The 22447-nt window shown below is 49.1% G+C and overlaps 1 protein-coding gene and 1 pseudogene across 1 annotated transcript in view; one reads left to right on the forward strand and one right to left on the reverse strand.

The window, feature by feature from the left end:
- The window catches only part of LOC146788702 (fatty acyl-CoA hydrolase precursor, medium chain-like), a 652575-nt gene that overhangs the window by 333893 nt on the left and 296235 nt on the right, over nt 1–22447 (reverse strand). The gene's annotated exons all lie outside the window — the stretch shown is intronic.
- On the forward strand, nt 13361–13481 carry LOC146788703 (5S ribosomal RNA; annotated as a pseudogene).

A 22447-nucleotide genomic window follows, 5' to 3' on the forward strand; every position in this document is an offset into this window, starting at 1 on the left:
TACTTTAATTTTATCAATATTTTTGTGTACTATGTACTTTATACCTCAGCGCTAACGCGTAGTTGATGCTGTTGCTTTTGTTTTTATGTAAATTTTAAATATTGCAACTCGCGCTGTTATCTTTGGCGCTCTGTACTTTCTGAGGCTTATTATTGCAGGGAATAGCTAGGTCATACTTGCATTTAAAACTTGACAACTCACCTGCACTTTGCGGGATCTAGTTTGATTCGGGGGGACTACTTGGGACGCGATCGCGGCGTTCCGGCCGCCATCTTAGGTGAGGCCAATTGGATCAGACTGCCTTCGGGTGCCATCTTTGGTGGGGCTAGAGGTGTGTCCTCACAGGACTCCCGCGCACTGAGTAGTGTATTTAAGGCGCCTTCTTGTGCCTTCAGGTAGACTTTATACCTCAGCGCTAACGCGTAGTTGATGCTGTTGCTTTTGTTTTTATGTAAATTTTAAATATTGCAACTCGCGCTGCTATCTTTGGCGCTCTGTACTTTCTGAGGCTTATTATTGCAGGGAATAGCTAGGTCATACTTGCATTTAAAACTTGACAACTCACCTGCACTTTGCGGGATCTAGTTTGATTCGGGGGGACTACTTGGGACGCGATCGCGGCGTTCCGGCCACCATCTTAGGTGAGGCCAATTGGATCAGACTGCCTTCGGGTGCCATCTTTGGTGGGGCTAGAGGTGTGTCCTCGCAGGACTCCCGCGCACTGAGTAGTGTATTTAAGGCGCCTTCTTGTGCCTTCAGGTAGACTTTATACCTCAGCGCTAACGCGTAGTTGATGCTGTTGCTTTTGTTTTTATGTAAATTTTAAATATTGCAACTCGCGCTGCTATCTTTGGCGCTCTGTACTTTCTGAGGCTTATTATTGCAGGGAATAGCTAGGTCATACTTGCATTTAAAACTTGACAACTCACCTGCACTTTGCGGGATCTAGTTTGATTCGGGGGGACTACTTGGGACGCGATCGCGGCGTTCCGGCCGCCATCTTAGGTGAGGCCAATTGGATCAGACTGCCTTCGGGTGCCATCTTTGGTGGGGCTAGAGGTGTGTCCTCGCAGGACTCCCGCGCACTGAGTAGTGTATTTAAGGCGCCTTCTTGTGCCTTCAGGTAGACTTTATACCTCAGCGCTAATGCGTAGTTGATGCTGTTGCTTTTGTTTTTATGTAAATTTTAAATATTGCAACTCGCGCTGCTATCTTTGGCGCTCTGTACTTTCTGAGGCTTATTATTGCAGGGAATAGCTAGGTCATACTTGCATTTAAAACTTGACAACTCACCTGCACTTTGCGGGATCTAGTTTGATTCGGGGGGACTACTTGGGACGCGATCGCGGCGTTCCGGCCGCCATCTTAGGTGAGGCCAATTGGATCAGACTGCCTTCGGGTGCCATCTTTGGTGGGGCTTGAGGTGTGTCCTCGCAGGACTCTCGCGCGGATTATCGCCACAGTATATAAGGGATGTGTGTACCAGCGCGCAGCGAGCGCGACGGCGGCGCGCCGGCGGTGCGCCAGAGGTAAGCCCGTTTGCGCCCGTTCGCGCACAGGTCGCGCCGGGAGCCGGGGACCCTGTTCCATTGTCCGATGCTCGGTTAACATATACTAGAGACATGCTGCTAAAACTCAATCTAGGTTCGAGCTCGTGCCATCAGCCTCTTGCTACCGAGCGGTGTGTACAGCCCTTGTTGTGCGGTCTGCTGAACGTTAGATCACTGAGTAAACACCATATGGAAATTGTATTACTCATAGAGTCTGGTAAGTTAGACATTCTGTTTATGACAGAAACGTGGACCAGAGCGGACTGCACGGTGGAGTTAGGGTTAGCCTGTCCTCCTGGCTATAAGATCAGACACAACCCGCGGGAGGGAGCTAGAGGAGGTGGTGTGGGCCTTATATTTAGGGAATCGCTTGATGTCTCAATGCTTGACACTAAGAGTATTTTGGGCTGTGAGACCCTGGCCTTTTCCATCAAAGGGTACGGAGGTACTCTCTACTCTGGGCTGTTATGTTATCGGCCCCCTGCCAGTAGGCTGTCAGCAGTACCTGAGCTAATTGATACTATCTTCGAGCTCTCTAACACCCATGCTAGGACTCTGATTCTGGGAGATTTTAATCTTTGTCCTGATGGCCCTACAAGGTCTGCCCTCTCGGAGCTGGTTCAGGCCTGTAGTGATATTCACTTGCAGCAGTTGGTACACTCACAGACCCACACTAAGGGCCATACTCTCGACCTGATCTTTGCAGACACTGGACAGGTAGTAGTTCGAGACATCCTCCCTCAGTGCTGGTCGGACCATGCCTTGGTCCTTTTCTCTGTTGCACTCCCTATGGCAACAACTGGGAGCGGAAGAACCGGCACTAGGACTAAGATGGGTAGGTAGTGGTCAAAACTGCTTAAACAACCTTGCCTGCCATCCTTGCTGGGTGGTGAAATCTCCTTAGGAGATAGTGTGGATGCAAGCTATGAGTGCCTCAGCCGGAAAATCGTTAATTCCTTAGAGGTGCTGGCCCCTCTGCGCAAAATCAGAGATAGATCCAAGATCGCTATGCCTTGGTTTTCCGCTGAGCTATCACAATTGAAGCTTTGCTGTAGACGTGCGGAGCGAGCTTGGATAAAAAACTATCTTGACTCTGAGAAAGCTCTCTTTAAACAGGCCTTGTTGTCCTATAAAAAACTGATTAAAGCTGCAAAAGCGCGATTCCTGGAGGAGTCGCTCTTAAATGCATCGAATAAAACGCAGGCCTTGTTTAAGATTGTTGGGGACCTCTCTCGACCTGCCTCCGCTGCCAACGATATCCCTGCCTCCCAAGCTCTGTGTACCTCTCTGGCGCAGGCCTTTGAAGATAAGATCGCTCTGATCCTAAGCAAGCTTGCTTTAACGACTACATCTGTTATTCAGCCTGCACAGGGCCCCATATCAGTGACCGCTATAGAGATGAAAAGGGTAGTTGGTAAACGGGCACAGTTGGATAGCTTTCCTCTTCCATCCTTTGAGGAATTCTGCCTGTTGTCTAATAGTGTATCCTCTGGTTCCCCGTTGGACCCATTGCCACATAAATACTGGAAAGTATTCCAGGCGGAGCTTTTTCCTCCGTTGCATGCTATCTGTTGCCAGTCTCTTTCTTTGGCACGTGTCCCGGAGTGTTGGAAATTGGCAGTGGTCTCACCTTTATTGAAGAAGGAAACATTGGACCCTACCTGCCCAGCGAACTATAGACCTATATCGCTGCTCCCTTTTCCCATTAAGATTCTGGAGAAACTGGTTACTAGACATCTGTCCAGTTTTATGGAGACCAACTTCTGCCTGGACACGTCTCAATTCGGCTTCAGACCCGCACACGGCACGGAGTCTGCCCTGGTGACCGTTTTGGACGATCTTCGTTCGCGAGCCGACACTGGCCGAGCAGCCTTTTTAGTGCTGCTCGATATGTCGGCCGCCTTCGATACGGTCAACCACGACATCCTGATCAGAAGACTCGAGGATGTAGGGGTGAAGGGCTTGGCTCGTGACTGGCTGATCTCCTACTTGGGTGATAGGCAGCAGGTAGTGGCCTTGCCACCCTTCCAGTCGGAGATTAAAGCAGTTAAGCAGGGTGTTCCGCAAGGGTCTGCCATCAGCCCTATTTTGTTCAATCTCTATCTTCGCCCTCTAGTGAGTCTGATTAAATCCTTCGGCATCTCGGTTATTAACTATGCCGATGATACACAGCTCATCTTTTCCATCGAGGGCAAGGATGCGGTGCCTCTGGTGACTTTTCACCAGTGTATGGCGTGAACTGCAGAATGGTTGAGGCAGAACTCTCTGCAGTTCAATGGCTCCAAAACAGAGGTATTACACTGCTCGCTGGATCGGGTCCCTCGGCCCCTGCCTTTTGATTTTTGGCCTACCTCTTTTCCGGATGCTCCTTCAGCAGCGGTCTCCGCCAGAAATCTGGGCGTAGTGCTTGGGCCCAATCTTCAACTGGACCTTTTTGTAAATAAAACTGTGGCCACTTGTATGATGCTGCTACGTATGCTGTGGAAGATTCTTCCGCTACTGCCGGCCCACGTTCGGCCAGAAGTAGTGCGTGGCACTATATTGAGCAGGCTGGATTACTGCAACGCACTACTGCTGGGAGCCCCAATTAATCTGGTGGCTAAGCTGCAACGTGTGCAGAATATGGCGGCTAAGTTGGCTTTGTCCCGGCGCCGTTCCGCTTCTTCTTCTACGGCACTAGTCGATCTTCATTGGCTACCTGTCCCGCAACGAGTCATCTTCAAACCACTTTGTTTAGTGTTTAAAGGACTTCATGGGCAAGGACCTGCTCCGTTGCAGGATTTGTTCCAGTGGTATGTGCCCACGCGCTCCCTTCGGTCTTTATCAGCACATCTGGTGGTAATTCCAAAGGTAATGAGAGCTCGGATGGGTGGGAGAGCTTTTGGATTTGTGGTAGCTAAACATTGGAATACTCTTCCCCTGTCGCTGAGAAGTTCCAGGGACTTCTCCTCCTTTAGGAAGGAACTAAAAACATTTCTCTTTCCTAGGTTTGATTAATTTCTTTCGACTGCTCTGTGTGGTGTTGGTATAATTGTCTGAAGCGCCAGGATACCCTTCGGGTGATAGTTTTGCGCTATACAAACACGCCATACATACATACATACATACTATGTTTTTTATCAATATTTTTGCAATCAAGATTTTTTTAGACAATATTTCTTTATCGATGTTAGTGCCATTTCTATTTTGTGTATTGTGCGTTGATATTTTTGTTTACGATATTGTTGACTCGATAAGTTTGTAGTTCGATGTTATCAGAGTCGATGTTGCATCAGTGAACCTTTAAAGAAGTCACTTCTCTCCTAACCTGTATATTTGAGATGTCTTAATACTACCTGCATGACCTTGCCATCACCTATGGATGTTCCCCTTTGAGGCAGATGTAATGTCTCGGTGACAGCTATAGGGGCCTTGTCATGAACAGCTGTGCTGCTCAGTGCAGAGAAGAGCACCATTTTTGTGTTCCAACTGTCTAAGGCACATATAATTAACTCAGAATTTCTCTGGCTTAGTGCATGAGCCGAAAACAACACAGAAGCAGTGGCTGCTGGTGCTCACTTTCTTTATGAAATATGCTGTCTGCAGCTCATGCATTAGCTGAGAAACTCTGAGTTAAATATATGTGCCCTAGACACTGTAGGTCATTGTACCCAACCAAGCTGACTGACGCGGCTTTTCCTGAATCTACATGCGGAGCGCTGTCGCGCTTTTCCATTCTTCTACTGAGAAATACTCTCAGTGCATTGTCACTGTTAATCCACAAAGAGATTCTACAACGCTACGGCTGTGGCGTATAATTAATTGAGCCCCTCTGGCCCACCTACATACCCCATTGGATTGACAGCCCGTCCTCACATTGAGTACCCGGATGGGTCCTCATGTGAGTAAACCTTGTTCCTCTTTTCTTCGCGTGTGGCACATCATTTTCACAAGGCTGCGCAGCCATATATTCAGATGTCCCTTCATCAATAGTCCTGAAGAGACCCCACATTGTTTTGAGGGTTGAAAAGCGGTCGACATACAGAAGAAGCGAACCATCCCCCAGCACACATCACTGTATATAGCTGATGTATAATGTTTACTCCTAACTTTATTGTTTAAAAATCCATAAAATATACTGCTCTGTAATCGGTGTGTTAGTGGTTCCTTCGCGCTCTGCCATTATCTAACCCTCTATATCGCGATTGTGCTTCTGTATCATAACCTCATAGTATATTATTCCACAGGAACCATAAATATTACCCTGGTTCCTTAGTAAGTAGGGTTCCCCTGTTTTTTCTTGAACTAGACACTGTAAAAGCAAAAGAGGTGCTTGGCACTGCTGACCTGGCACACCTGTTCTCGATGCACTGAAGGATGACATTTCTGGCGTTCAGTCAGTAGAGCCGGACACATATGTAAGATGTGAGCGAAGGACTCTGGTTTGTGGTTGTAGCTGTAGGTTTTCAAGTAGTGGAGATTCTTCCAGTCTGGGAGAACGTCCAGAAGATGGACTGACCAGCTTGCATGTAACTGTTGCATGACGTGAGTCTGAACTTGTCTTGCGTTGTAATTAAAAATTTCCTAGCTTTAGGGAAAGACATTTTTTATTCTATTAAGGACGCGGAGGCGAGGATTATGCTTACTTTCCTTTTAATTACCATAGCACTTTCAAATGTAAACAAAAAAAACTATAAAACTTCTACTCCAAGTCCTTGGGACGTGTCGATAGTAACCATTAACCAATAGCAGTACAGCCCGTCTATTGCATATATATCTCCGTTGTCTGAAATCCTTCCTCTTCTTTGCTGCAGAAAGTTAAATCATGCCGCTTCACTCCGTTTTGGAATCATATCCTATGAATAAACAAACCCATTAAGTTTATTTATACAGCAAAACAAGTTTTACCGATACCAGAACATATTCATGGATGCAAAACTAAAGAGCTATCGAATCAAGACATTGCTGACTAGAGCCTGCGATTATTGCAATTCGTACCATCTGAATGCATACCAGTGCATAACGAAAAACCATACCATGACGACAACAGAGGTAAAACCTCCTCACCCAGATACTTCCTGTAATCCATAGATGGCGATATCCCACCAAGTATCATCAGCAAAGAAAACATACATATACCTCCTGTAATCCAGTCCAGTGGGAGAGTAGGATATTCCTAACATGATCCAGATGGATAATCCTCGCCTCAGCGTCCTTAATAGTTTTAAAAGTGTCCTTCAATAAAGCTAGGAAATTTATCATTCTATGTCAGTACTGGAGGTGAGGATTATGCATGTTCAAAGCTTACTTACCACCAGAGAAGGCCGCCTCATAAATAGGTTTAACGTAAAACCTTTTAAAGGTGGATTCTGTGGACCAATCTGCCGCATCCATAATGTCTTCTGATCTATCGCCCACCTGGACTGCTTTGGAAGCCATCGCCCCCCTAGTTGAGTGAGCTTCAAAGCGATGAATATCTATACCGACCTCAGCCCTAACCCATCTTACCCACCTGGCTATAGAGGGTGAAGAGACAGCCTTGAATGGTTTCCTGAGAGCAATTAGAAGTTATTTTTCCCCCAAAGGTCTCAGCTCTGCACTTATCTCCTTGTAGGTTTTTAGGCATATTACTACTCAGAGTTTAGGAGTAAGCTCAAATGAGGGGGCAGGTTACCGACCTAGTATTAGTCTTGGTCCTCCCACTCTGGGGTAATGACGTGTGCTGTGATGTTCAGGGCTCTGACATCAAAATCTCTGTTATATGAGATGAGACGGAGTAGCATTGATAGCTTCATGGAAATGTCTTTCCTAGACAAATACTGATTGTTTAGCCAACCTACCAACAGGCGCAGTACCTGGGTCACGTCCCACAAGCCCAAGTACCTAGGCTCTGGAGGTCGAGACATCCTGATACCCTTTAGTAATTTACACACCCATGGGGGCTCCTCCACCGGTGTGTTGATAATGGGCATGTGCCCCGCTGAAATCGCTGAGCCGAAATAAATTACTGTGCAATAAGCTAGGCTCAAGGCCGCCGAATCATCAAGAAAACTCAAGATGTCTGTAATTTGCTAACCCGCAGGATCCAGGTGTCTCTCCATTCACCAACGAACCTATTGTCTCCAAGCCAATCTGTAGTGCTTGGTGGTCTCTGGGGCCCATGCTTGCTGGAAGGGTTCCTCAGCCTCATTTAAAAGTCTGCTGCCTTGCCAGCGTCACCTGAAATCCAAAACACCATTAGCTGCAAGTGGCCCTGCAATACCATAGTAAGTAGATGGTCGTTGGGGCTTTAAAGAATTCCGGGAAATTCGGAAGTGGTAGCAGGTTCATCCATGAAAGTTCCAGCAGGCAGAAGAACCAAGTCTGGGATTTCCAGATTGGTGTCACCAAAATTAAAGACACCTTCTGATGTCGGACTTGAGCTGCCACTTTGGGGATCAGAAGAAAAGGCAGGAACGCAAAAGCTTGACCCATTGTCCAATCCGGCAGGAAAGCATCCACCGCTAAGGCTCCCGGATCCGGTCCCCGGCTAACATATCGTGGGAGCTGAGTGCTCAGTCCGTAGGCAAACAGATCTATGGAGCAGAGCCCCACATACCAATAATGCCTGGAATATCTCTGGATCCAATTGACAGTCACTGGAGTCTGTGAAATGCCTGGAATTCCAGCCAGACAATGAATTCAGGGACCCTGGGAGATACTCCACCGCGAAGTCTTTGGCTATCTCCGCAAGCACTGTCGATATGGTACCTCCCAGTTGATTGATGCACTGGACCGATGATGTGTTGTCCATCCTCAATAGCACACAGCAGGAGACTCTGTCCTTCATCAGAGAGCAAATTGTAAAGGAACCCGACAGGTGTTCCAGACAGTTGATGGACAAGCTCAGTTCGTCCTGCATCCATTGTCCTTCTGTGGAGACAGCTCTGGATCTTGCTTCCAAGCCTTGACAGCTGGCATCCGACTCTATCACCAGGTCTGGGAGGGAAATAAAGATCGCCCTCCAGTTCCAAGCCTCCATGTGGTCCCTCCACCAGTGCAATTCCATCAGTGAAATCAGTTCCGAATATGTGAGACCCTCCGAACATGCGCTGCTTTCAATTTCTGTAATGCTCTGCAGTGGAGCGGGCCGGGAATATGGCTTGGATTGAAGAAGACAATAGTCCAACTATCTGAGTCGGTTGCCTGAGGGGGATTCTGTCCCTCCGCATTACCTTGTTCAGTTCTTTCTCGATCTTTGCTATCTTCCCCTCCAGAAGGCTGAGAGTGGCTGAAGTGGAGTCTATGAAAAACCCCAGGAATACCGTGCTCTGAGACGGAGTCAACTCTGATTCTGAGCGTTGATCACAAACCCCACCTTCTGCAGGAGTGAAATGGTCATGTTCAGGTGGATCACCAGCCATCAGGAGGATACCGTCAAGATATATGATCACTCGTATGCCCTTCATTCTGAGGACCTCCATCACTGGTTTGAGGAGCTTCGTGGAGCACCACAGTGCTGAGGATAGGCAGAATGTAAGAGACTGAAACTCGAACACCCAGTCCCTCCAAGCAAACTACAGGAACTGGCGGTGAGGAGTCAATATGGGAACCATCTGAAAGGCGTCCTTGAGATCTAGATGCACCATCCAGTCGTTTTGTAGTAATAGGTCTCTTAAGAGGTGTATGCCCTCCATTTTGAAGTGGCGATACACCAGGCACTCGTTGAAACCACCTTGGTTTATTACCGGGCAGTAACCTTTTTCCTTATTTTTTTCCAGAAAAAGGTTGCTGAGGAAACCCTGAGGCTGCAGTACCGACCTCCAAATGGCTCCCTTGGAGAGTAGTTGCTGTATCTCTAGGTCGATCAGTGCCATATCTGTTTCTGAAAAAAACAAAGGGGGCAGTCTGAGTTTTGTAGAACTTTATGTGGAAGTCCTTTACTGTCTCTAGGACCCACGGGTCCGACATGGTCTCCTCTCACCTGTGCGAAAACAATTGTAGTCTCTCCCCTGGATCATGAGGGAAAGAAAGGACATTCCTTACCATTAGATCGTCCAGGGGCATTAGCCCCCCCCTCTGGCTCGGTTGGCTCTGCCTCTTCCGGATCCCTGGTTTGGATAGAAGGTGCCTTGTCTGCCATCATTCCAGCCATTATTGTGCTTGGCGTAGCCTCTGTTGAGGCCTGACTGGGAAGAGCCGCTGAAGGAGCGACCCCTGCATCCTGCGGCCCTGGTGAAAACTGTTGTATCCTATGACAGGTTGCACAGGTAGCCAGGTACAGTTTTGTAGACTTCTTTATAGGTTCCTTGTAAATATGTACATCAGTCCATATTCCAGTTGCCAGCCTTCACCCCAGCCTCACCAGAAGCAGCCTCCCTGGTGCTCAGCCCATCTCCAACTGTCCCCACTCATCCTCACAGGTCCCCAGGCATCCCACACATCACAGCCACACCAACATTCCGATACCATCTGTCACTCTGGCTGAGCAGCAAGGAGAAAGCTATGCAGGGTAACATGCCGAAACATTACGAGGATATAACATTATCCCCTTCCTTTTAAGTGAAAAATGAAAGTATGGGAAAACATGGGAATAACTATAAATAAGAAAAGAAAATATACAGCCAGAGAAAAGTTTCAAACTCAGGGAAGCAAAATTAAATACAACTTTGGAAGAGTAGCAACTCTGCGTAACCTGAAGGAAAGAAAAAATATTGACAAGCAAGAATAAATCAATAGCAAGCAATATCCCCATCCTTCCCTATAAACTATTTTAAAAAATGCAGTGAAGGGAGGGTGGGCCCCACCCGAAGACAAACACCCAAAACAGTCTCTCTCTCTTGTGACATTTCACTCTGTTAACATTATCAGATTTTAAATAACGTTGGTACACGCAGAGTCGTGGTACCATGTTTGTGGGTCTCTGCAGTGTTCTGCCGCTGACCGCGGCCCCCGCAGGGGGCCACTCGGCGGTCGGCGCCTTAGTGGCCCCGGGGCCCCGGTCACCCCTCCCCACTCCCTCCTTCGGGGGGGGGCGGGGGCAGGGATCCTGATTGTTGCCCCCCCTCCGTGTCGGGGGCCGGAGGTGACGCGCAAGGCGCGTCACTTCCGGGCCCAGGTGTGAGGGGATGGCTATTTAGCCTTCCCCCACCCTCACTGGCGACCTCTTTGTCGCCCACCTCGCCTTTTGATCGGTCGCAGTCTCCTTCGGTCGTCGTCCTCGTCGCTGTGATCTCGGCCCCGCCATTGCTCGTCACGCCGTCTGGACGTGTCCCTCGTGTCGGGTCAGGTTACGGAGCCGCTTTGAACAATTTGCGGTGAGTGCAACCCATTGTTGCTGTGTGGGACACGACACACTAACCCTCCACCGCCAGCCACATTACGGACAAATTTTGGCGGCATCCAGGTGGGGGTGGAGGAGGACGGCGGCCTGCTGTTGCCCAGCGGCCTAGCTGGCAGGGTGGTTACTGTCGATCGGGTCCTGGGCCCCCGGGAGGTACCTTGAGGGGAGGGTCTGTCTGTACGCCGTAGCTCCTTGCACACTGGGGATCTCTGCCCCGGGCTTGGCCTTGGCCTCACTTGCAGATACGGGCGGCACGGGCAGCCCGTTAACGGGCCAGGGGGCAGAACTGAGGGGAACAATTTCATTGTCTCCCTTTAACGGGCGGTCCTCTCCCTTTGCCTCCAGGCATGGGGGGCAACCAGCAGGTGGCTGCAGAGTAGAGCATCTCAACGGTTTCAGGGGGACCTCTGCCCACGTGGTGAATGGGGTCCTCGGCCGGAGTGGTCCGGTCGCTCAGGGGCCGTTTGGGGGGGGCAGCCTTATCGAGCGGCTCCATCCCTTGCTTAGGGCACTAGATGCTGATGGTTGGGACCAGGGTATGCCCCGGCATTCCTGATCGCATAGTGTCCTCCGGCCACAGCGGCACATTTTCCACCCGGGCATAGGTGATGGGCGCTAGGTCCTGCTCGTAAGTGCTGGTGGTTAGGACCGAGGTGTGCCCCGGTGCTCCTTATCGCCGAGTGTCCCCAGGCCACAGCGGAACACTTTCTCCCCGGGCATAGGCCGATCGGCGCGAGGTCCTGCTCGTGAAGCTGCACCTGAGTGTACGGCACTGGGGAAGGCATAGGCCCAGAAGGGGTTCGGCGGGGGGGGGGGGGTTTGGGGCAGGCTCCCCTGCCCCCCATATTTGCAACCAGGTCATTGTCGGTTACCCCGTTGTCGTGTCCAGTACCATCGTGATCCCCAGAGCTTCATTGGAAGCCACGCCTGGAATCAGATTACGCCGCCGGCAGGATGTGCATCTCTTTTCAAGAGGTAGAAGGTACATCAATCCCATCACGCGACGATGGGTTTCACGTGATCTTGCCCCCCCACCCCAGGTAGCTGTTCGTGCGGGACAGCAGGGTGGAATGGAGTCAATACACACTGCTACCACCCTCACCGGAACGGTTAAGAGTGGTTGGAGGCTTCGTTCCCCAAGCCTCCCATCCAATCTACCCGACTCTGGGGCCCCCGGCCAGCTGTTGCATAGGGGGGGGGGCAGTGAGCATTGCGAGCCCCCCCCTTCTCGCCTGTCGTTCGTGCAGACCGTTGCTAGGGCCTTCGTCTGCGGGGGGCCTGCCGTGTGGGTGGTGCAGCGAGGTCCCCCCCCCTGCTATTTTCAGGGGCCACCCGCTGCAAAGTAACTGTATAAGGCCCTGCAACTAGTTAGAGCTCGAAATATGCCCTGAGAGAGGGGCACCTCGTTGCTGGGCAGAGCACTAAGCATAAAAACAAATTTACAAAGTGTGCTTTGGGAGCCTGTTTATTCTGGGGCCCTCTGTCCCATGGAGTGGGGAATCTCTCACCAACAGCCATTATATATTAACATGCACTCTCCTGTGACAGGGCTGTGGCTGGAAATGTCAATTCCGAAACACTGTTCAGGGGCACAAGTTGTCCTCCGTCCCTATTTTAATACATATTCTGCTTCCAGAGATGCTGTGACCCGGCCATCTATTCTGGGGCGTGTTCTGCTGTGAGGCGTGCTCTCTTCTGGTGCCCAGCCTATTCTGAAACCCGTCTGATCCGAGGCACCCCACCCTATGCCCTGTGGCTCTGCCTATAATGGGGCACTGTTCATAGTGCATCTCCCTTGTCCGAGACACTAGTTAATTCGCGAATCTCGGTGGCACAAACTATGCCTACTCCAGTCCACAGCCAGAGTTGGACAGGCCTACAGAGCAATCACGCACTGCCCAGTGGGCTGGCCTGGGAGGGCTGTTTGTGGGCCTGTTATACGGTCTGCTGGGCCGGGTTTTTACTGTCGATTTACCGGATACTACAATAAACATTTCCCACAGCAAGCTCAAACCCATGCAGTCTCCTAGAACTTGCAAAACCATCGTTTAATTTGAACTGTGGTTTTCGGTACTCGGCACCCGCACTTATGACAGTCAGAACCGGTACCTGCCACATGGTATCTGCCACACGGTGGTGCTGTTTTTAAATTCAGAGATGAGCACAACAAAAGCTGTTTATTAATTCAATATAAATTAAAAAAGACAAATACCTGCTGCCACATCCATCCTTTGAACGTTGGGGTCCTGAATTGTCAGAATTGCAACTCTTCTGGGGGGTGACTTATTCTGCTGTTCCTGTAATTGACAGTGGAAATGCCACTGACCGCGGCAGGGGGCCACTCAGCGGTCGGCGCCTTAGTGCCTTCCCCCACCCTCCTGGCGACCCTTTGTCAGGCGGGCGCTCCAGTGCAGTGGGTCGAGACCGCGCTGTTAAATGTGCAGAACATTTGCGGTCTGGCTGATTCCAGAACATTTGCGGTCTGGCTGATTCCGCGTTGGAGCCTTCGGTCCGCACCGACATGCCACCCTGAATGCACCTGATCTCGTCCGATCTTTGAAGCTAAGCAGGGTCGGGCCTGGTCAGTTCTTGGATGGGAGACCGCCTGGGAATTCCAGGTGTTGTGGGCATTTCCAATACCTGCGGTTCGAGTCGCACTATATCAATATGCAGCATTATAATAAAAAAAAAAAAAAAAAAAAAAAAGCCAAGTACGCATATTTATTTTACTATGCTGAACTGCTGCCTGCACGCATTGTCTATGCCGTGATAGCATACGTTTGAGATATCATTGGATTCAGACCGTCGGGGATCTGAGGTTACACCTTCTGTAGGTTAATGTTTTGGCCTTGTTACCTACCTTTACTTGAGATGGGGCATGTTCAGTGTATCTCAATCTATTCTTACAGTTCCAGTTCGGGGCAGCAATTCTGCAACTCTAACCGCACTTTTGCTTTGCGCCCAAACCATTCTTGCTTTTATTTACCGGTTACACCCAGACACTTCTGTTACTGGGGATGGGGTATTTGTGTGCACCCAAACCATATTAAATTGTGCTACATCTTGGGGCATGCTAAATGCACTCAGACGTTAATTACTTTGGCTGGTGTTGGGCCTTTACACTTCAGTCCAGACCATTCTTGCATTTATGTATTATGGGCCATATTTCTTGCACCCAAATGTTTGGTATTGGGATTTGTTTCTTGCTTAAATCAGCGGCACTGGTTTGTGTGCAGTCATTTAGATATCCTTAACAAGAGATTGCCAGAGGAATTCATGCCTTCATGGGCACTGGGCACCAGTCCGCATGTAGGAGAGTAGGTTCTGCACTTATGTTGCACCCACTTTTTCTGATGTTTACACTGGTTTCTGGCCTACCTAACTAAAACGTCAAATGCAAACCTGGTAGCTAGAGGGCGTAGTGTTCAAACACTAGTACCATCACACATATAAGGCGCTGAAAGGGCTGTGCAAAGGGGGTGACCAAGGATTGCCTGCATAGAAGGTGACATCGCTGTAATCTTTCTTGTCAACTCGGAACCCAATACACTTTAAATCTGCATCTGCACATGCATAATATTCAACTTTTATGATGTGAGGGTTGGACGCTAAGATGTACATTTTTTGGGTCGTGGGTGAAATCAACAGTCTCTACTGTGTGATTTAATGCAGACTGTTGACGAGTCAGCCTGCAAAGGGACTAGTAGAAGTAGTAGTTATAGTTTATTCGCTCATTTTGACATAAAAAGCAAATGAATCAGGGTGGTCCGCATGGGGGCCATGCCCATCCTTTTATGCCCATCTGCATTCGTGGTGCGCCCCATCCTCGGTGATTTCGGCCAGTATGACACCCCCCTGCTCCGGAATGGGCGGTGCGAGTGCCCGGCGCTTTAGGGTTTTCGCACTCAGTACAGGTTTGAAGGAATTTCGGTATTCCACGCGGCTGGGGCGAGCGGGGGCAAGAGGTAGGCGTTGTAACCTGTGAGTTGGCTGTTGGTTTAGGGTAACCAGTTCCGGCCCGCGGGGTTGCGTCCGCATTCGGCCATTAGTATACCCCCCGCACCTCACTGGATAATCGGGTGCGGTGCTCGTGTTATCTGGTACACTCGATCACGTAATATTGTATTTTGAATTAAGCGCCCAGTGCCTGGATGTGTAACGTAAATAGGGCACTCATGTAAAGCGCTCCAATACTTTCAGGTCGATCTCGCACTATATAAATATGCAACATGTAATTGCGGGCTGCCTATATAGGCAGATCCATGATACCAGTGCATGCATTGCTCGCAAGATTTTGCTCCATATACTCGAGCACGTAGGAGACTAGCGTGGGTTCACGGCCCCAAAACACCAGCACTGCACGGCTGGGAGCTGCCTGGGTCCCCGCTGATCGCGGGAGGTGCAACACATGTGGCGCTCCCTGGTTAAGGTTATCGCCCCCCCTCCCGTCGGCTACGCTGCCGTTGAGGGTGGGGGGGCATGCAGTGGGCTGCGTGCGGCAGGCGCAATGGACCTGGCACGGGGATCGTTTAGTATGATACGAATCTTGTAAGCCCCCCGTGCTTGAATGGGTAATGTAAATAGGGTGCTCAGGTAAGGCGCTCCAACACCTTCAGCTTGCGCTATATAATTATGCAACATGTATTGCTGGCTTCCTATAAAGCAGATAAATAATACAAGTGCATGCAATTCTCACATACGCGATTACTGGCATTAATAAACCCCCCGCACCTCAATGGAGAATCTGGTGCGGGCCTCGCGCGGTTCGGTCGGGGAGCGGGTAATATGGTATGAATGTCGTAAACACCCCCTGCCTGAAGAGGTAATATAAATACGGTGCTCATGTTAAAGTGCTCCAATGCCTTCCGGTCAAGTTCGCGCGATATAACTATTCATCATGTAATTGCAGGCTTCCTATAAGGCGGACACATGATACCAAGACATGCACTGTCCACATCACGCGATTACGGGTATTACTAATCCCCCCCGCTCATTACAGTAAGGGTCGCGCAGTCCGATCCTGACCACACGTGACCACGTGTCGCTCGTCTCCAACCTTTTGCTGAAAGGGGGCTTGGGTCGCTTGTCATTGTTGTCACGTTACCCACCCCCATTGCTTACGGCCTCGCCCTCCCAGGTGCATCAGTCCTTGGGCAGGGCGGACCAGTGTGGGGATAGTCCTAACGTAGAACTGTCATTGCCATGTTAGTAACAGTTAAACACGGGTCGCTGCCGACAGTCTAAAAGAGGTATGCTTAAGCCCGCAACTGGCCCCGCCAACATGGTAGTTATTATCTAAGGCTAAAGGAAGTCTGGATTGAGCCACTAGATGGGTTAGATATGGGTGCAGCTCAGCGCCCCAATCGCATTGAATTCGGGGACGCTCTGACATAGCGGCAAAAGAATAAGTGGTCGCCACATAGCGCATCACTAGGGCCTAAATCACGGCACAAGGTTACCGGCGTGATTGTCCAAGTGGTGGCGGGTGCGCCGCTCGCGAGCGGATTGCAACCCGTGGTTTACCTCTGAGCCGATTGGCCTGCAGAACACTGAGCTGGGCACCATAACCAAGAGTTAGGTCTGCAGGAGGAGTGGTATGGTTGTTATATAGGTCAAACGAAAAGGGTATACAGTTCCTCTGTTCATAGAGGAGAGAGTGAAGGGTAATCTCCTCAGAATTAGACTAAGTGGGGAGTGGTGTTCAATAAGCCCAAAGGGTATAGGACTGTGTGGGGTGGGGGAACCCACATTGGTGGAACTAAAACCCTCACACACCCAGCAAGCTAGGTGTCATGCTTCATCATCTGGGTTTTGCTCCTCGTCGGGTCGGCGCTGCAATTCCCGACGGGCACCCAGAGATGGGGCTCTTTGGCGGAGATCTTTTGTTCCTTGCCGAGGGTGAGTGCAGGTGAGGGCCAGGGAGGTGTAGACGTTAGGTGGGTGTGGTTAAAAAGGGTCGGTTAGTCTGGATAAATGATTTTATTTGGTCAGTAAACCACCCTGTTAAAATGAAAAGAGAGGTGGTAGTCTTGACTAGATGGGTCAGGGACTACTCTACTCTACTCTGGTGGTCGACATGTTTCATGCCTTCTAGGTCAGGAGGATCCAACGGCAATTCATCAGGACCAGTGATTAAAACTATCTACAACTATGTGAGGGTGTGGTACTAATTATAAACAGTGATAAGGACTACCCTAAGTAAGTGTCGGAATAACTAGACTCTTACTATCTGGACCGGCCTATAGAAAAGGAAAAAGGGAACAAAACAAGCACCAGCGTACATTAAGACGCACACTTAGTCAAAATAAAAGAAGAAACAGGAGCCAAGGTCTCCTCGTATGCATTAGTGGAATGAACAATATAATTTACATATTGGTGGTCATGCATAGGTGGATGCATGGTGCAGAAACGTGCCAGGTGAGCAAATCTGGAATAACAATATATACAATTCATTAAAACCACTCAGAATCTAACCTTAAGTGCAAAGATGCTCACCTAAAGTATTCGAAAGTGCCGCTCCAGTCGGTACTTGGCGAGCTTCTTGGGGATGCGCACTTGCCTACTAGAGATAAGGGTAAAGGGTGAAGAGGCAAGGGGCTCATGCTAGGGGAGATGCATGCTCCTTGTTCCTGACGATCAAGGAAAAGGAAGGTGTCAAGCTAACCCCCCGGGTCCCGTGATAGGCGAGAGGCTGATGCTCAGATGCGATGCATTCTGCCAGTTCGCTCTGTCATCCAGGACAGAGAAGCTAGTAAACACCCCGTGGGGGCCCGTGAAGGGAGTAACCACGGCCGCGGGACGATCCGTCAAACAGTCCCAGGCGTCTCGAGGGAGACAGCGAGGAGACCGGGAACGGGCCGTCACAGCAGCCGAGGGGCGCCGATCACAGAGACCCGAGGAGTCTCAGCGTCACAGATGGGAAAATAAGATGCTACTCACAGTTGAATCGCCCAAGGGTGGTGTAGAGACCTACCCTGCTCCGCCGAAACCGGGAAGTAGAGTCTGTTTCCCGCTACTCGGTTAAAAGGAATAACTCGTCACGCTAGATTGATGCTGATTGGTTAACGGGCACCGGCTGATGAAATAGACGTAGGATCTAATATCAAGGGTAAACAAAGGTGCCATCTTGGAGAGGGGTATGCCACTGAGATGTGGATAGTGTGTGTGGCGTAATAACGTCAAAGGGTCCTATAGAAACAGACGTAAACATGGGCTTATGAGTGTATGGATATGTACTTTCTCCAAATCAAACATTTATTGGAAAGTAATACTCGTGGATATAAATAGATATGGTAATTTATCACATATACTGGTGATGAAAGAGGTATGGCAAGTTGATGTGGCCTCAAATCATCTGGGTTTACTGCCGGCAGGCTAAGTAAGAAGTTAAATAAGTAGGGGGTTTTTTTTGACAAGAAGTTTAGCGATGGTGGTCTCATCAACGGAGACGACATTGGGCGCCATGTTGAAAAGTAGTTAAACGCCTGGAAACCAAGTATAATGATGAAAAGCAGGGCGCTGCAGAGCATCAATCTCCGGTTCGAATCACACATATGGTGTTATGATGTCATAGGAGAGGCGTGACAGGTAGAGGAACTGTAAGTAAGTTAATTCCAACCTAATGGTGTGTATCGGGGAAGTGTTGCAGGGTAGTCAAGAATTTCCCAATCAATGTCACGAGTTAGCAGATGATACCCCTCCCTTTATGGAATACTACTCGAGGGTGCGATTGCAGTGGAGTAGAGGTGTCAAGGGAAAGTACTCTCAAACTCAGTGTTGTGGGGTATGATCATGGGAAAATTGTGTTTCTCCCTTAGGTTAAACTAACTGATAGGGATTGACATATAAGTGTCGTGTAAATGTCAATGAGTTAGAGAGACCCATGGTATGTCATCGTTAAGACCACGTGTATCAGAAGACAGTTTATGGACCCATCTTTGTTCCAATCTTAGAAGGGATTGTGGTGGCATGCCTGGATGTGATTCAAGGACAACCCATCTCAAGGAGTCTGCTGTGTGATGTAGATCCTTGAAGTGACAGTATAATTTTGTAGTTTCCTTGGAGCATCTGATATTACTTTTATGCTCTGTGATGCGTATCTTAATTGATCTTGTCGTCATCCCTATGTAATACAAAGCGCAAGGGCATTGTAGTAGATAAATGCAATTCTTAGAATTACAATTCGTGTGACGTTTCAATTTCCAGGTTAGATTGTCAGACAAAACCAATTCCTTAACGGTCATCGTTTGTTGGCAAGATGTGCAACTGCCACACGGGAAATGTCCTGTGACTGGCGGGAGGCCCCACAGGGTCGCTTGGGTGTTCTGTGCTGTTTTTTTGGGTCTGGTGTGGATCAAGATGTCTTTAAGGTTTTGCGTTCTCTTAAAGGCAAACCTTGGTTGTGGTAAAGTCAGATCTCCAGCCGCCAGAATCCCCCAGTGTTTCTTGATGACCTTTTTAATGTTGTTAGAAGATGGGGTAAAAGAAGTAACACAGGTCAGGATATCGGTTTGTTCATGGGTCTTTGTCTCTAGTAACACATCTCTAGGGTTATTCCTTGCCCGTTTCATCGCGTTATTGATAGTGACGGGGGGATACCCTCTCTCTTGTAGGTTACTGGCCAGGTTGTTTGCCTCTCTTTTGTAGTCCAACACAGAACTGCAATTTCTCCTTAGTCGGAGAAACTGGCCGAACGGCAGATTGTCCCTCAACGCTTTGGGGTGGTGACTGCTATACAACAACAGGCTGTTTCTGTCCGTTGGTTTTTTGTAGAGACTAGTGGTTAGGACTCCTGCCTCCAATCTGATGTCTAGGTCCAGGAAGGGAATGTGTGAGGGGGAGATGTGATTGGTAAATCTCAGATAAGGATTTTGGATGTTGATCCATTGGCAGAACTCATCACATCTGCTCATTGGACCCTTCCAAAGGATGAGGATGTCGTCAATAAATCGCCTCCATAGCATCAGATTCTCATTGAATGGGTTGTTGGGACTCTGAATGATTTCCTCCTCGAAGGCTGCCATATACAGGCAGGCTAGACTAGGGGCGAATGTGCTGCCCATAGAAGTCCCCTGGCATTGATGGTACAGTTCATTCTTGAAACCAAAAAAGTTCTCAGTTAATGCCAAGGATGCCAAGTCCATGATAAAGGACACCGGGGTGGGTGATGTCCATTCTTCCTTTCGTAGTGCCTCCTCGATCACAGTCAGGGTGGCTTGTTGTGGGATATTGGTGTACAGTGCCTCCACGTCTAGAGTGACGAGGAGGCTAATATCCCCATTAGGTGCCAACCCTTCAATTGTTCTTAAGATATCGCTGGTGTCTTTAATATAAGATGGTATTTTTTGGACCAGGGGTTGTAGGTAGTGGTCAACAAACCTAGATAGGGGCTCCAGGATTGAGCCAATTCCCGACACAATGGGCCTACCTGGGGTGGGAAAGGTTCCCTTGTGGACTTTAGGCAAGGTGTAGAAATATGGTGTTACAGGATTGGGTGTATTGAGGAAGTCTGCCTCTTTTTTAGAAATCCACCCATTGGTCTCAGCCTCGAGAGTTAGGCTATTAATGGTGTCCTTCAGTCTGGGAGTAGGGTCTATAGTAATCGGAGTGTAGTATTTCCGATCACCTAGTTGCCTCTGACATTCTCTCTCGTAGTCAAGGGTGGACTGGATTACTGTAGCCCCACCCTTGTCCGCTTGTTTGATGGTGATTGTGGGGTCATCTGCCAGGGCCCTGGCAGCATTCATTTCCTCCTTTGAGAGATTATAGAAGGTGTTTGACCTCTCTCGTGTCATGGCTAGATCCTTTATTATTGCTTTCTCAAATGTTAGTACTTCTGGGGGAACCATGCCAGAGTTGGGAGTGAAAGTTGAGGGATTATGTAACCCCGTATCTGTGGTATCAGGATCGTTATTTGATTTGTTGTGAAAGAAGGCTTTGAGGCGGATCTTTCTGAAGAAACTGTGCAGTTCGCAAGCTTCCCTGAATTTATCCACTTTAGGAGTCGGTACAAAGCCTAACCCTTTTTGCATCACTCGTAACTCAATGTTGTTGAGTGATCTTTCAGAGAGATTGATCACTAGGTCCTTCTGCCCCTGCGTTGGCTCCGGGTCTCCATTTGTGGCTGTGCTTGGTCTTGCCACTGCACATGTTGTGTTCCTCGCCTTCGCCCTCTTCCTCTGCCCCAGCCTCTGCCTAAAAAAGGTTGGGGGTTGGTTCCTGGGTAGAATTGGGGAGGACACGGGGGAAATGTGGGGTATTGCCAAAATTGAGTTTGTGGAGGTGGGCCAGGGAACATTGGTGCCCCTTGGTTGTAGAATGAGCGATTGTTCTTTCTCCTCTGGTTAGTGGAGTCCCAGCTACCCGAGCTTGAGTTACTGTTGTTAGAACCCCTCCTACTGCTGTTCCCAGATTCTTCATCACTCGAGTAATTGTTCCTGTTGGGTGTGAAGTCAGGTTTTAGGTATGGGAAGATTTTTTCCTTATCGAACCTGGAGATATCCTTTTGTAGTTTAGTGATCTTCTGTTTAAGAAGATACTCCCTATTCTCCGTTATTTCTGAATTGATTTCAGCTAGCTTCGTTTTGTATGTACTGTTAGGCACTGCAGATTTCATATTGGACTCTGCAGCTTGTATCCTTAATAACAAGGCATCTGCGAGTCGTTTTGCAGTGTTAATTATAAGTACTAGGAGGTCACGGGTACACTTCCAAGAGACTGCAGACCAGTCCTTCTTAAAAGGGGGGTCCTCCAGAAATAGCCGGGGAAGGATGTTCACAATCAGTCCATTGGGGGCAATGTTTGCCCTCAAATACTCAGTCATAACAGCGCCATGCATCGTTATCCTGAGCCATTCTTTTTTGAGGGATACCAGATTAGACCAGTCATCTGAGTGGGACACGTTTGCTGTTGCACCTTCTACTCCAAGGAGTGATGGTGTTCTGAGGATGTCTGAGACTGCATCCTCGCCATAGCTAATCCCTAATTCTCCCTCCATTGTGTTGAGGACGGGGGGGACAATGGCTACTAACCCAACGTGGAGGGTTAGTTGGTTGTGGAATGGGCCTACCAGTGTAAATTAACACTGTAGGTAACCTCAATCTTATCCTACGGTTAGCAAACCGCGCAAGGAATCGTTATCAAAAGAAGGAAGGATAAAACGTCAGAGACGGATGGGCTATATTTAATGAGGTCCAGTATACAGGCCCTGAACTGGTCAAACGAAAAGGGTATACAGTTCCTCTGTTCATAGAGGAGAGAGTGAAGGGTAATCTCCTCAGAATTAGACTAAGTGGGGAGTGGTGTTCAATAAGCCCAAAGGGTATAGGACTGTGTGGGGTGGGGGAACCCACATTGGTGGAACTAAAACCCTCACACACCCAGCAAGCTAGGTGTCATGCTTCATCATCTGGGTTTTGCTCCTCGTCGGGTCGGCGCTGCAATTCCCGACGGGCACCCAGAGATGGGGCTCTTTGGCGGAGATCTTTTGTTCCTTGCCGAGGGTGAGTGCAGGTGAGGGCCAGGGAGGTGTAGACGTTAGGTGGGTGTGGTTAAAAAGGGTCGGTTAGTCTGGATAAATGATTTTATTTGGTCAGTA

Source organism: Triturus cristatus, chromosome 10, assembly GCF_964204655.1.
Source record: "Triturus cristatus chromosome 10, aTriCri1.1, whole genome shotgun sequence".
Lineage (NCBI taxonomy): Eukaryota > Metazoa > Chordata > Amphibia > Caudata > Salamandridae > Triturus > Triturus cristatus.